The 14,405-nt window shown below is 36.1% G+C and overlaps 1 pseudogene; it reads left to right on the forward strand.

Moving 5' to 3' along the window:
* Positions 1–14,405, forward strand: part of LOC149146884 (soluble inorganic pyrophosphatase 1, chloroplastic pseudogene) — a 53,627-nt pseudogene that overhangs the window by 13,597 nt on the left and 25,625 nt on the right.

Genomic DNA, 14,405 nt, shown 5'->3' on the forward strand with positions numbered 1-14,405 from the left:
CACACCCACAGTCCATTTTATGGTTTTTGACAACAATAACTCATGGCAGAATAAGAGCACAAAAGTCAGAGTGAGGAAGAAAGACAAGAGAGCAGGTGATATAAGAAAGGAGGAAGAATCACTAGACATGAGCCAACCAACACCAGAGAACTCATGGCATCTCCCATCACTGTGGAAAGCTTTAAACATATGGGTTGTTTTGAGTTTTGTGATAAAGTGGAAAGGATCCAGCATCATCTTGATTTGACCAGATTATTCATCACCAATATCCATGACAACCAGGCAACCCTTGCTGGTGTCACCTTCACTATATCTCCTGCTATTATATTAGCTGCCACCGGGATCCCAAATATTGGATAAAAATGGTTTAAACAAGGAGAATTGGATCATTACTATTATGAGCCATATCATAAACCAAGGTACAACAATGAGAGAAAGAGGATTTTTCCTTTCTCTCACCTCCTAGATAGATATGTTCCCATGATGAAAATCATCATGAAGTACTTTACATGTGAGGGTAGGTTTTCTAGACTCTATTCCTATCATATTCGGTTACTCATGCATTTCACAAGAGTCAAAATGCTCAATCTACCCCACTATCTTTACCGGGACATTGACAATATGTCATTCATTGCTCGAAGAAAGGATTATGATCATCAAAATGCATAGCATCTTTCACCATTCTCTCATCAAGATGATAGCCCTACACCACCTTGATCAGCTTAACATTGCATGGGAGACTTTCATATCCAATGAGATTTTCACAGTCCCACCTATTCAGCATGGCCAAGAAGCACCTTCATCTTCTCACCCATCCACCTCCATTCCTCCACCTCAACCCATACATCATCTATATTCATCTAATGATTCAGCCACACCATCACCTCCATCATCACCATTTCATGAGCCTATTCATTAACCTAGCATGGATGAAGACAGTGGGCAAGAGCATATTGATCATGGTGATAGCGGCAAGCCCAAAAGGGTTGGTTTAGGTACCTTGGCACATACCTATCAGAGAGGGCATAGGAAAGTGTTTGTCCCACTGATTGTGGGAGGGGTCTTGCCTTCTTGATTGACAAAGTAGGTATATAAGGGTAAGGAAAAGTTTATAGAGGCAGAGATCAAGCAGCAGGAGGAAGACTTCCATGAGATAGAGCATGATTTTCAGTTAGTTGACTCAGATGGGCATGATGACAGTGAGAGCATAGCTATTGTCGTCAAGGAGAAGAATGAACTCATAGGAGAGCTCCAGGTCAACTTGCAAAGGGCGAAATACATTATTTCCTACTATGAGCAGGAGAACAGGCAGTTTGAGGTCAAACATGAGCTCATGGAGATTTAGCTCAGAAAAGCAAAGAGAGAGTCTGAAAAGGCTAAGGGCTTACTTGATGAGGCATATGGACAGTATGGTGAACATCTTGATGCTATTGTCATCAAGGAGAAGAATGCACTCATGGGAGAGCTCCAGGTCAACTTGCAAAGGGCCAAATACATTATTTCCTACTATGAGCAGGAGAACAGGCAGTTTGAGGTCAAACATGAGCTCATGGAGATTCAGTGCAGAAAAGAAAAGAGAGAGGCTAAAAAGGCTAAGGACTTACTTGATGAGGCATATGGACAATATGGTGAACATCTTGATGAGTAGGTACTAAGAAGAAGGCCAAGGACTAGAGGCCTAAAGAGAGCCTTGGAGCTAGAAAGGCAAAAGGAGGCAGAACTAGCCAATGAGCTCACCTTGAATGAGCAATTTGCCAAAATGGTAAATGAGAACTGGGAACATTGGCTTGAGAGGGTAAATGGTCATCTTGAGAGCCTCTTAGACAAGGCCAAAAGGGATGTTGAGATTTAGAGAAGGATGGAAAAGTACTATGCCATGAGAAACAAAATTGCAAGGGCCAAGCTCAAAAGAGCTCATGCAAAAATTGAAGCCTTGACCAAGCAAGAGGAGAAAAAGAGGCTAGATATTCTTGCCAAGGCATCACTCCATGCCTCAAACATATGACCAGCTATCAGCCCACCAATTTTGACCATTTTTGAACAAATTTGGCAAGTTATGATTTTCTGTGTTTTTTGAAGTATTTTTAGCATAGTGAAATGGTCAAACGTGCAGCACCTTGGACGTTGCATTCTTTTTTGGAGCATCCAATGAGAAAATGGTCAGAATTTTGGGATTTGCAGTGATGAGGACATGCACCTTGTGCATTTTCTAAGCATTTGGAGGAAAAATGGTCAGCCAAAAGGGTCAAAAACCATCAAAAACCACCTTTCTACCTCTTTTTTGGCCTTGTCGCTGCACGTTTACAAGTCTTGGGAGATTGGAATTTTGATAAAGAAAATGACCTCCAAATGGAAAAATTAAGGCATATTTGGAAAGTAGACTTGAAGGGGTTTCGAACAAGCTATCTTGGAGCAAATTTGGACACTGAGAAGGCATCCAAAAGCATCGATGAAGTTGAAGGGCGTGTTTGACAGTTCAAGGGCACATTTGACAGTCTTCTATATTTTTCATTGTTTCACTCTAAACTCACTTTCACTTAAGGGGAATTGATGTTTTACTCATGTAATTGATCAAGATGATGTAATTATCATGTTTTTACTATTACCTAGGGTAAATGCATAAGGTAAATCAAATAGATGAGGTATAATGAATCAGTTCACTTAAGATAGGAATGAGTCACTTGGACCATCCTACAATTTAGCTATCAGTTCAGATTTTTCTGTAATATCTTCCCCACCTCATGGATTCGATCCCTAAGGATCAGGGGAAGTGTTTTTTATGTCTATTTAGTTCCTTTATTCGTCATAGATAAGGGTTGGAATCAATTGGATGTTTGGCTATTGATCAGAGACACTAGTGTAATCAGTCTTTGGCAGAATTTAATGAATGAGTTGCAGTTATTTTGGTGGCATACCTGTGGTATGGAATTTTGACTTAGTTTCTTCTTAAGTTGCATATGTTTGAATGTTTTGTACTCCCATATTTCATTTCACTTCTATGATATGTTGATTTCAAGTTGATAAGTAGAATACATTTTATATGCTCTATTTTGGGGAAATCTACATAGTTTGTCCAGTTTCTTCAGTTTAGAAAGAATACATGCTTGTCTTGCTCTTTCTAGCACCTCTCCAATCTTATCCATCTCACTTCATAACCTTAAAGTGTTTGAGTGCCTACCTGCCTTGCTCCATCAGATGTCTGCAATCATACCCTCATTTGACCTGACCTAGTATTTTTTACCTAATCCTCTTCCAAAAACCCCACCAAATCAAATTAAACACCCTCTACACTTTAAATCTAGCCTAAAACCCTAATCTATCCAGCCCTCTCTGATGTGATCCTTTGGAAAGAACCCTCTCTAGCTTGATATGGCTAGCTACCAAGTCAAAAGACTAATCTGTGGTTACCTCAACTGGACTCTTCCTCAACCTTGGAGATCTGGAGGAGTGATAACAGGACCAAGTGAGCTAGTTTAAAAGGTTAGTAATTTTTGGAAAAGAGGAAGGGGTTTTTTTTTTTTTTAGTCGCTGAAGCTTTGGAGTGCATTCTTACTTGAGAAAGCTCTTTTTTCCTACAAAACAAAAAACCACACAACCCAAAATGGACATGCAAAAAAACCAAACCTTATAGCTTGAAATTAGATTTCTCCAGAAAATAAATATTTTCCTCAATGTTTCTGATTTTCCAAGATCACACTAAGGCACGACGGAAAAGAGCATACACAAGATAAAAATCCTTCCTTTCTATTTCTAATTTTCCCTAATTGCACAGAGTTGGGGGAGAAATAGCATACATAGAAATGAAAGGTATAGATCTAGTAATAAAAAGCAAAGAGATAAATAAACTGAAATAAACAAAGAGATTAAATAACTAAAACTGCAAATAAAGATTGTATACCTCCAGATCTTAAAAATGATGTAGCTAGGCTACCGGAAACCTTTTCACGTGAAACAAAATGAGTTCCTCACTGGAACAGATGCTCCTAACACAATAGAGCAGTCCTATCGACCCAAAAGCAGTCAGAAACAGTATCTCTAGGAAATGATAGTCGGATGCAGTTGTATCGGCTTCAGATTTGGATCACCAACGAATGTGGCCCTCAAATAGCTCTGACACCATGTAGGAATTTACAGGGTAAGTTCCTCAGATAGAACACCAAAGGACACCGCCCACAAACAAATCACAGATCAATACACCAATATTCTTGACGTGGTTAAAACCCTCAGGGAGGGAAACAGTCCACGGCCTGAGCCAACGCGGCCACTTCAGGTAATCTATTAATGTAAAAGAAACAAAATTTACATAAGCTTCTCTCATCAACAGTCACCTTACAAATGAATCTCCATCCTCTTTAAAAATAAATCATGGACCAATTGGGTGTTAAGCCACGGATCAAGTGCTGGTAATACCGAGGAGAGAATGAATAGTCGGATCACTTCATGTATAGAACATATCGTGACCATCAGATTGTAAGTTATAAAAGTACATAGTATAGAAACACACTTTTCCTAACTCTACACTAGGCCAAGTTATACTTAACTATTTCCTATGTGTCAGAATATCCTAACATTTCGAGATTAACTCAATACTTTGTTATAAATAGGAGGGTTTCCATTCATTCTTCAACATGATCATTATCATCGTCACCATTATCATCTCTTTTCACTTGAGCTCCCATTTGAGTTCTCCACATTGTTTATGGTTTTCTTCACATTGAGGGAGAGAATCAATTACTGAAGCATCAAGGACATCAAAGGACCCATCCCAAGGAGGGGGTTTCCAGATGCATTTTGTAGATATCCTTCACTGAGCGTTATCAATAAAATATTTATTAATTTTAAAAGTCTTTCCATTTTGGTTATTACATTGGATATATGTATTGATGTTTTTTGTTTTGGATCGTATACACTATTTTGTTGCAGGCTTTTCTAGTTTTATTATTGTAGATATGAAGCGTAAGAAGCCACAAATTATTGTTAGGGCCATGTTTCACCAGTGAATTAAGTGAGATGTTTTTGGTACACCTTCTAATAAATTCCATACTAACAGTGTCCTTTTGGTTGCAACTAGTAAATGGGGTGTTGGAGCATCCTTTAGGATAGATCTTGTAAACTAGGGCGTTCGAGCATTCTTCCGGTTGCAGTTGGTAAACATGGCATTGAAGGGTCCTACAGGTTGGAGCATGTAAACCAAGGGGTTGGAACCTCCTTTAGTTGGAGATAAAAATGTTTATGTACATTTGTTGAAGACAAATATTAAGAAGTGTTCGATGGTTTTTGTCCCAAGGGGGTTTCCACCTAATAATATTGGTATCCATTGTCTTTTATGTTGTGCATTTTTAAACGTTGTTGATGAATTTTTATGGTTATCTAATGCTAATAAAAAATAATTCTATGTAAAGTTAAAAATATACTAATTGAAGAGAAATTTTGATTCACCCCCCTCTCAGTATTTCCAACATTTGGTAACAGATCAGGTTCCTGCACTTGCACCTTAATAGCTAGAAGGCAGATCTCAGGTGAATCAAGATGGGAAATAAAGAAAGCAAGTCGACAAGCATTCGAAGGAATGAAAGGAAGTCCCTGAAATTGAAATAATTTTAGAACTTGTTTTAACTAATGAAGAGAGGCAGCTTGGTCCAACTCCTTTGTTCACTAAATCAAGTTTTGCATTTTGGAAAGCTAAAATGGAGGTACTATTTATTTGCAAGCTATTGGATGTAATGTATGGTTTTCAGTTATTATTGGAGACACATCTACTGATGAATCAACAAGGTACAATTTAAGGGCCATGAGTATCATTCTAAGAGCCTTGCTAGATTCTGTGAAATCCAACGAAGGTCCATGATCATCTACCAACCATCTTTGGGAGAGAATTTAAAATCTACATGCATGTCAATATCATGATAAAGATGATGATAACCAAAGTTTCAAATCATGCAGTTCCTCAGGATGAATGAATTGATGATGATGATGATGATGAAGCAAAGGACGATATGGAGAAATCATTAATCAATGCCTTCAAGGAATGGAAGAACACAAAGAAGGAAAATTTCACACTCAAATAAGAAGTTTTTTCTGTTAAAATTGCAAGTACATGATGCAGAAAAGAAAGAGAAATACCTAGCAAACCAATTATAGAAATACAGTCAAAGGTACATTAAAAAAATAAATAAATAAAAATAAGGAATTGGATGCATCTTTAGCATAAACTAGCAGACTTAGAAAATGAAATATAGAAGGAAAAATACAAACTCTTAACAGAGAAATAGAAAATTTTACTCTTCTAAAGCTACAAGTAAAAAAGAAAAAGATAGAAGAAAAGTCTTGAAAAGTTGGTTTCAAGAAGATACTAACCAAAAGAAAAAAGAACTTGATGTTGCCATAACTAAAATAGACAAGATCAGGAAATGACAAAGAGAGAAATTATTGGAAGATGAAAGGAAGAACAATGACACTACTCAATTAAAGATGAAGGCAAAAGAAATAGAAGAAGCCCCATGCAATGAAGACATAAACTCAAAGCCCCTACAAAACAAGATTGATTAAAAGTCTAATTGTAGGATCCCTCAAAGACCAAATCAAGATGAAGGATAGAACAAGGTTAAAAAAAATTGATACAAGAAGTCATGAACAAAATGTTGCACCTCCAACAAATAAGGATGACTACTGAAGATCATCAAGATAGGACATCCCATCCAGGTATCCTAGCATGTTTAATAGTTATTGTTTGTTTTTCATGTTCTAACTATGGGAATATGGCTAGGGATTGCAGAATGTGTGACATGAATGATTATCAAAGACGTCATGAAAACCATAGATACAAGTTTGCAAGATCGCAAAATATCTTTCAAACAAACTTTGTCAACATAAAGAATATGTATCTAGCTCTATCATTCATGCCCAAAATTCAATGTTACAAATGCCATAACTATGGGCATATATCTTGCAATTGTAGGTACAAGATGGAATATTCCATGAGTAACAATCCTAAAATCAAGTGTAAGAAGGTTTGGAGAAGAAATAAAAAGGAGGAAGATCAAGGTAATGAAAAAGATTTTGCAGTCATGCTTTTAGGTTTTGTAAAAGTGAAATGTCATGATGAATCAACATGTACATTTGACGATGACAAGATGCAATATGATTCAGCCGAAGAGCTAGTTCATATACTATTCTGAGGAATCCAACATGATGACTCCCTCTCCTATGAATCTTGAAGATGGGGAGTCTTTATAGCAATAGTTGTTCTCTTGAATATCTATCCTTGACAGGTTGACAAATGGCAAACATGAAGAAGTATTTAGAACAACATTTAGCATTATAGAAAATTTGAGTAAAGTAGCAGTTTTGCTAGGAAAAGTTAGGGACATATGTTATTAATGCACATTGACAGGTAAAATCAACTATGGAAATTTGTGTGAAGCATAGCATGTTAAGAGGAGATAGGTTGTTTATTGAATAAATAATTAAGAAGAGAATCAATTAAACAAAGACAGACATCTTATAGGAAGAGAGAGGAAGGCATTTCATCAAGAGGACAAAAGGCATGTTACATGAAGAAAGCAGCTTGTCATGGAAAGTAACCCTTCTCCGTTGATGTCAAAGGGGGGGAGAAATCAGGAAAACAAGATCGAGACATGAAATTGGGGGGAGCAGTGATCATAGTGGGAGTATTTCTTGTGATCAATGACAAAGGGGGGTATTGTTGAATGGAGTTGTCATTGATGTCAACATAGGCTCATGAACGCTCTTAATATTTGTCTAAATTGCATCAGTTGGAAGCTCTAAGGGAAGTACCTTTGGAAAAACCTAGAAGCCCCAGACTCATTTGGATTTTTGAGAATGAATATCAAACAGGTTTCTCCCAAGACCACCATCATTGTATGTTCCTCTTCAAGTTGATTCCAATGGTATATGGCATGCCATGAGAGTCCTCACAGATTGAGAGATACGCCCAGTCAAGGATGCTAACCCCATCAAGTGGGAAAAAACCCCAACGGTTGATGATGTGTAAACATTCTATCAATTAGACTATGATACTTTTTCATAAGATAAAGAAAAATGTTACAATTATTTATTTTAATGTCAAACAGGTTGTACCTCTAAAGATAATTCTAGGTCAGGAATTATGTCAAAGGATCTATAATGTTTTGTTGGTTCCTAAAATTTCTTGGATGACCAAAGATCTAAAATGTTTAAGCAGGTGTAATTTATTAATTACTTATGATTTATTAGAAGGGTTGATTCTTCACCTCTAACAATAATTTAGCTTTGATGAGATATGTAAGGTTGAAACTTTAGAAACTATATGATTTGTTAAACATCAAACAGATTATTTAACCAATCATATACAGTGGATGCGTGTAAAATACTTTTACAGCCAAATAATATATGTTTGAAACTTAAGGGAAGATGACAATTTAGTGATGTAGAGGAGTTAAATCAAACAAACAAACAGACAGTTTAATTAACTAATCTTTGTAAAGGATTATAACTTCATGGGGGATTTCAAATAAATTGAAACTCAATATTATCATACACAGAACTTCGATAAACTTCAAGCATATACAGATTAAAACATAGTGAAACTATAATGACAAAGAACTTACAAGGACACAAGTTGTTTTGAAATGAATCCAGAATCCTTTTATTATTTCAAAAATAACTTCGAAGGATACAAGTCTACTCAAAAGTCTATCACAATGGTTCAACCATTTCTAAGTCTTTATTCTAAGTATTTATAGAAACCTTTACATCTCAGATTGGATTTCAAATTAAATACATTTACAAAATAATATTTGTGTAAAGGCATATATTTTTAGATATAGATGGAAAAATAGGAAAACCTGTTGAAAATTTGTTGCATTATTGAGGCTATGTATGAGTCTGGTAATGACTATTGCTACTTCACTAGAAATGTTGTTCCTTTTATGCTAAAATTTTTGTGCTTTAGTTACACTTCACTTGATAAATTCTTGCAACCAGTCCCACCTTTCTTCACTTAGGATAGAAAACCTAACCACATTTTTGAACCTTTCATCCACCTCGGTGTAAGTGTCAAAAATTGGTTTATTTTCAAAAATGTGGTGGACCTCATGCTGGATATTTAAACCAAATTATATTCCCTATATGAATGGTTCCCCACTAATATTTCCTTTAGATTTTGCAAACTTGGAAGTATCAACACCTATGTTGCACAGTTGTTCTTGGTAGTTTACTAATGGGATTAATTTTCCATTAGAATTTTTGAGAGTAGGCAAGCCTTTTTCCTGCAATAATGTAAATTTTTTGTTGAACCTTCTGATCTACAACTCAAGATCTTTGCATTTATTTTCCAACTGTATCATCAAATTCTTTTTGGTCAATATCCTCTTAACCTCCATGACTATTGTTGTTCTGTCTGGAATGTTCAAGTATTCTAGTTCCTCTTTGGTTTTGGAAGTTAGTAGCTTGATGATCTTTTTTTCTTCTTCTGGCCTGTGCTCCAAATCTACCTTTGCATTTTCTATTGTTGCCTTAACTCTATGCACAAGTTCTTCTTGTTCAAAATTAATCTGTATTGAAGGAAAAATATTTGTTATGTTGACATTTATATTCTACAAAATATTGTTCTTATCCTCTACTAACATTTGAATGACAAAGGACTAGTCTTCATATTTTTGTACCTGCTGCATGAGTTTGTAGTTTTTCTAGAGTTCTGACAAATATGCATTGTCGGTTTTAAGTTTACTCTCCTCCATCTTAGCCAATGTTGCTGACAATTTTTCTTTTTCTGGTTGAACTGCTGATAATTCATCCATAGCTCTGGTAAGTTCTTCTATAGATTTTGAAACTATAGTCTTTGCTGAAATTTTTGCCATTGTACCTGTGCCTGATGTAGCTGCTCATGATGCTTCCCACAATTCTTTTTCTTTCAATAGTGCTTCCATGCCTTGCTCCATATTTTGTATCTGTACACTTTGCTCAACCACTATAGTAAAAAAAAATTCTTTCTCCATTTCTATATTGGCAACCTCTTTAGCTTAAGGATGTTTTTTGGAGGGTAGCTTCAGTTGCTTCCTCAATGCTTGAATGTTTTCTTCCTTGTTTTTGATGAACTCTTCTACTGCTTTGATATCCTTAGGATCATGTCCTAGATTTATGATCAAATCTTCCAAAGATTTGATCCTATTATCCTTAGCAAATGATGACATATTTTCAATCTTTAACTGAGAATTCATGTTATTCAAAGATGAATGTAATTTAGAAACAGTCATTGTTAAACTAGTGAGTGATGAAAAGATCAACTCCCCTATTTGTTTATGTAAATCTATCTAGTCGATTTCATGTATTTCTTGGTATCAATTGAAAAAATCAAGGCTTTATTGTCTTCAGCACTCCTAGGGGCTTGCACTAGAGGTTCCATGAAGGACATATAGAACTATCCTTTTTCTGAATCAAATGCAGAAAGTAATATGTGTTGAGTCTTAGTTGTCTGCTTCCAAAACTCAGAGTAGGTGGAAGCCTTCAAAGCTTCATTTTTTAATTTTATTTCCTTGTATCTTGAAAAGATACTCTACTGAGTTGAAATCTGTGAACTGGATGATACTGGATATTGGACTGTTGCTTCTACAGTAGGTGATTGTAATATTTCTTCTACTTGATTAGAAGGAATGATAGAGGTCCCTGATAAAATCACTGTGGTTGGCTGCTCTGTGTCCCCTTCCTCTAAAATTTCATATTGAATAGTAATCACTTGAGGATTGACTTGAGAATATAACTTCTGAGTATTATTTTGGTCCTTGGTCTTTTTCCTTTTGAAAACAAGAAATTGTGCAGCTTCATAGTCAGTTGGGTACATGTCTTCTCTTTCCCTTCTGAATATCTTTTCTTTGGAAAGAGGTGTCTGCATGGATGACTAACTAACCAGTTGTTCTTCAGCTTCCTGTAAAGTACCCTCTATCCATTCTTCTTGATTGGCATATTTTTCAATATTATGCCTTGGTGTGTGTGCATAGGAAGTACTTTTCTATTCCAATCTGAGCTTGGAAATGATGCCTTGAGGATGATAAGACCAAGAAAAATTGAGCTTGAATTTCATTTGACTCAAGATTGCAATTATTTCCTTTGCGGCAGCTGTTGATGATGTAGGGCCCTATATGAGATTTTAGTTTGAATTGTGTTTTCTTCTTGTAAGAGACAAAATGCAATTCGTCCATATTTAACATTTGCATAGAGTATTCCAATGCAAAGATCCTAACAAGTACAAAAACTAGCAACCTGTAAGGAGGAAATTCTGATCCATAAACTCTAATCTCAGTGTAGTTCTAGTATAAATACTAGTATCCAACTTTGGATTTCTCTGATAGGTGTAAAAATTTCCTTATCTCTGGTGAAACCCTTGGGATTACATCACTTCTTAGCAAACATCGTGAGGTATATAAAAATTTATCAACATAATTAGAATAACAATACTCCTCTGATTTTTTTCTAACCAGAGAAGTCCAGTAAATAACTAACCAAAGGTTACCTTCGCTATCTTTCTTCAGTAAAGGGAACTTAAATTTGTCTTACTGATAAAATAGCATAAGGTAACTATGACTGACTGATACTTAAAGACACCTTCTACTTTGAAATTAACAAACTGGTCATGGATTGAGTTGGCCAAAAACTTACTGTAATTGAAAAGGAGGGAGGGTAGTTTCCCAAGTGCAAAAGTAGATCAAAATCCTAATGCTATATTGTCTACCCATTGATTATTATGGTACCCAAGCAATCAGGTTACCATATATATTACATGCTTGGACATTTCAGGGAAAATTGAAGTTGGATATGGGGGACTAGTCCTGGGTAATTTAGCATTTTTTAGAAGAAAATACTCAAAAATTTGGGCTTTCTAAGGAAATGTCAGTTTGTTATATAATTCCATTAAAATATCAGTAGAAAAAGGAGTATGGGAGGCCTAATATTCAATTTGCAGGGCCTTGCCGATACTTTCAGGGGAAATGGAGAAAATGACTTCATTGCTCTGGGAAATGACATCTTTTTGACTTGGCAAATATCTAAGGTCGCACTAGACAGAGAACTCAAGGAAAAAGTGAGCATGGGGAAAATCAATTGTGGGAGAAAGGATTCCTAGATACTCAATTCATCACTTTTATCTAGGTACTTTTTCTTTTCCCAGTTATGGAGCTCGTAGAGGTCAAATTCAGATAGGGTTTTTGCAATTGTGTATTGGATGTCTATTAGGGGAGCCTTGTCAAAATCTGGTACCAGGGAAATGAGGGGATTTGACTTTGTATCCTTTCCCTTTCATTTACACTTTGACATTACGAAAGTGAAGGAGGGTATATATCTATCTATCTATATATATATATATATATATATATATATATATATATAAAAAAAAAATTATTGGAGAAAAGCTTAACAAAAAAGCCTAAAGAATAGGATTATCTATGAAAATTGTTGACTATGCGCAGGAAAATTGTTGTCGAAAGCTGGCAATTGGTGGCAGTTTACTTTTCTCCTACAGGATCAATGGAGAGAAAAAGGAAAAGAACTACTAGAATCAAAGGATTTTATAACAGCTGAATCGGTTTGATAATGGCAAGATTAACATCTTTGGAGTAGAGAGGTTTTATTAGCAAAAGGATATACGATGGGAATTTATGAGATAATGTTCATAAGAGAATTCGCAGTATATTTTTGAACATTAATAGATATATGACGTGGAAGAGAGTAACGTGGCAGGACAAGTGGCAGAAGCAGAATGGCGAGGGGTAATGGTTATATGGCAGGGAAGGAGTGGTGAAGGGGAAGACACATGGTGGGAAAGGAGTGGCAGAAGGATGAGTCATTGGCGGGAGGCAGACATGGTATTTCACGAGGGGTGAAAGAAGTAAGCAGTATTGGGAGGTGACCCCTTGACATGGCTTAGCGGTTGCCACGTCTTCGTTAGTAGTTTCGAGAGAAACAGCATTTTGCGCCCACCCCCCCCCCCCCCCGCCCCCCCCCCCGGCTGGCACTAGAGGTTCCATGAAGGCCATCTAGAACTATCCTTTTTCTAAATCAAATGCAAAAAGTAATATGTGTTTAGTCTTAGTAGTCTGCGTCCAAAACTCAAAGTAGGTGGAAGCCTTCAAAGCTTCATTTTTTAATTTTATTTCCTTCTATCTTGAAAAGATAGTCTGCTGAGTTGAAATATTTGAACTAAACGATACTGGATATTGGATTGTTGCTTCTATAGTAGGTGATTGTACTATTTCTTCTACTTGATTAGAAGGAATGACAGAGGCCCCTGATAAAATCACTATGGTTGGCTGCTCTATGTCCCCTTCCTCTAGAGTTCATCTTGAATAGTAATCACTTAAGGATTCACTTGAGAATCTAACATCTGAGTATTAGTTTGGTCATTGGTCTTTCTCCTTTTGAAAACAAGAAATTGTGCAGCTTCATAGTCATTTGGGTACATGCCTTCTCTTTCCCTTCTGAATATCTTTTCTTTAGAAAGAGGTGTCTACATGGATGACCGATTGACTAGTTGTTCTTCAGCTTCCTGTAAAGTACCCTCTATCCATTCTTCCTGATTGGCATATTGTTCAATATTAGGCCTTGGCATGTGTGCATAGGAATTACTTTTATGTTCCAATATGAGCTTGGAAATGATGCCCTAAGGATGATAAGACCAAGAAAAATTGAGTTTGAATTTCATTTGACTCAAGATTGCATTTATTTCCTTTGTGGCAACTCTAGTGTTGATGATATAGGGCCCTATATGACCTTTTAGTTTGAATTGTGCTTTCTTCTTGTAAGAGACAAAATCACTCCATCCATATTTAACATTTGCCTAGAGTATTCCAATGCAAAGATCCTAACAAGTACAAAAACTGGTAACCTGTAAGGAGGAAATTTTTATCCATAAACTCTAATCTCAATGTAGTTCTAGTATAAATTCCAGTATCCAACTTTGGCTTGCTCTGATAGATGTAAAAATTTCCTTATCTCTAGTGAAACCCTTGGTATTACATCACTTCTTAGTAAACAGCATGAGGTATATAACAATTTATCAACATAATCAGCATAACAATACTCCTCTGAGTTTTTTCTAACTAGAGAATTCTAGTGAATAACTAACCAGGGGTTACCTTCCCTATCTTTCTTCAGTAAATGGAACTTAAATTTGTCTTATTGGTAACATAGCATAAGGTAAAATAGGACTGACTGATACTTAAAGACACCTTCTACTTCAAAATTGACAAACTGGTCATGGATTGAGTTGGCCAAAAACTTACTGTAATTGAAAAGGAGGGAGAGTGGTTTCCCGAGTGCAGAAGTAGATCAAAATCCTAACACTATATCATCTACTCATTGATCATTATGGTACCCAAGCAGTCAAGTTACCATATAAATTACATGCTTTGACA

This window comes from Pinus tabuliformis, chromosome 9, assembly GCF_031772625.1.
Source record: "Pinus tabuliformis cultivar Carrire ecotype Pingquan chromosome 9, CPIR1, whole genome shotgun sequence".
In the NCBI taxonomy this organism is placed as follows: domain Eukaryota; kingdom Viridiplantae; phylum Streptophyta; class Pinopsida; order Pinales; family Pinaceae; genus Pinus; species Pinus tabuliformis.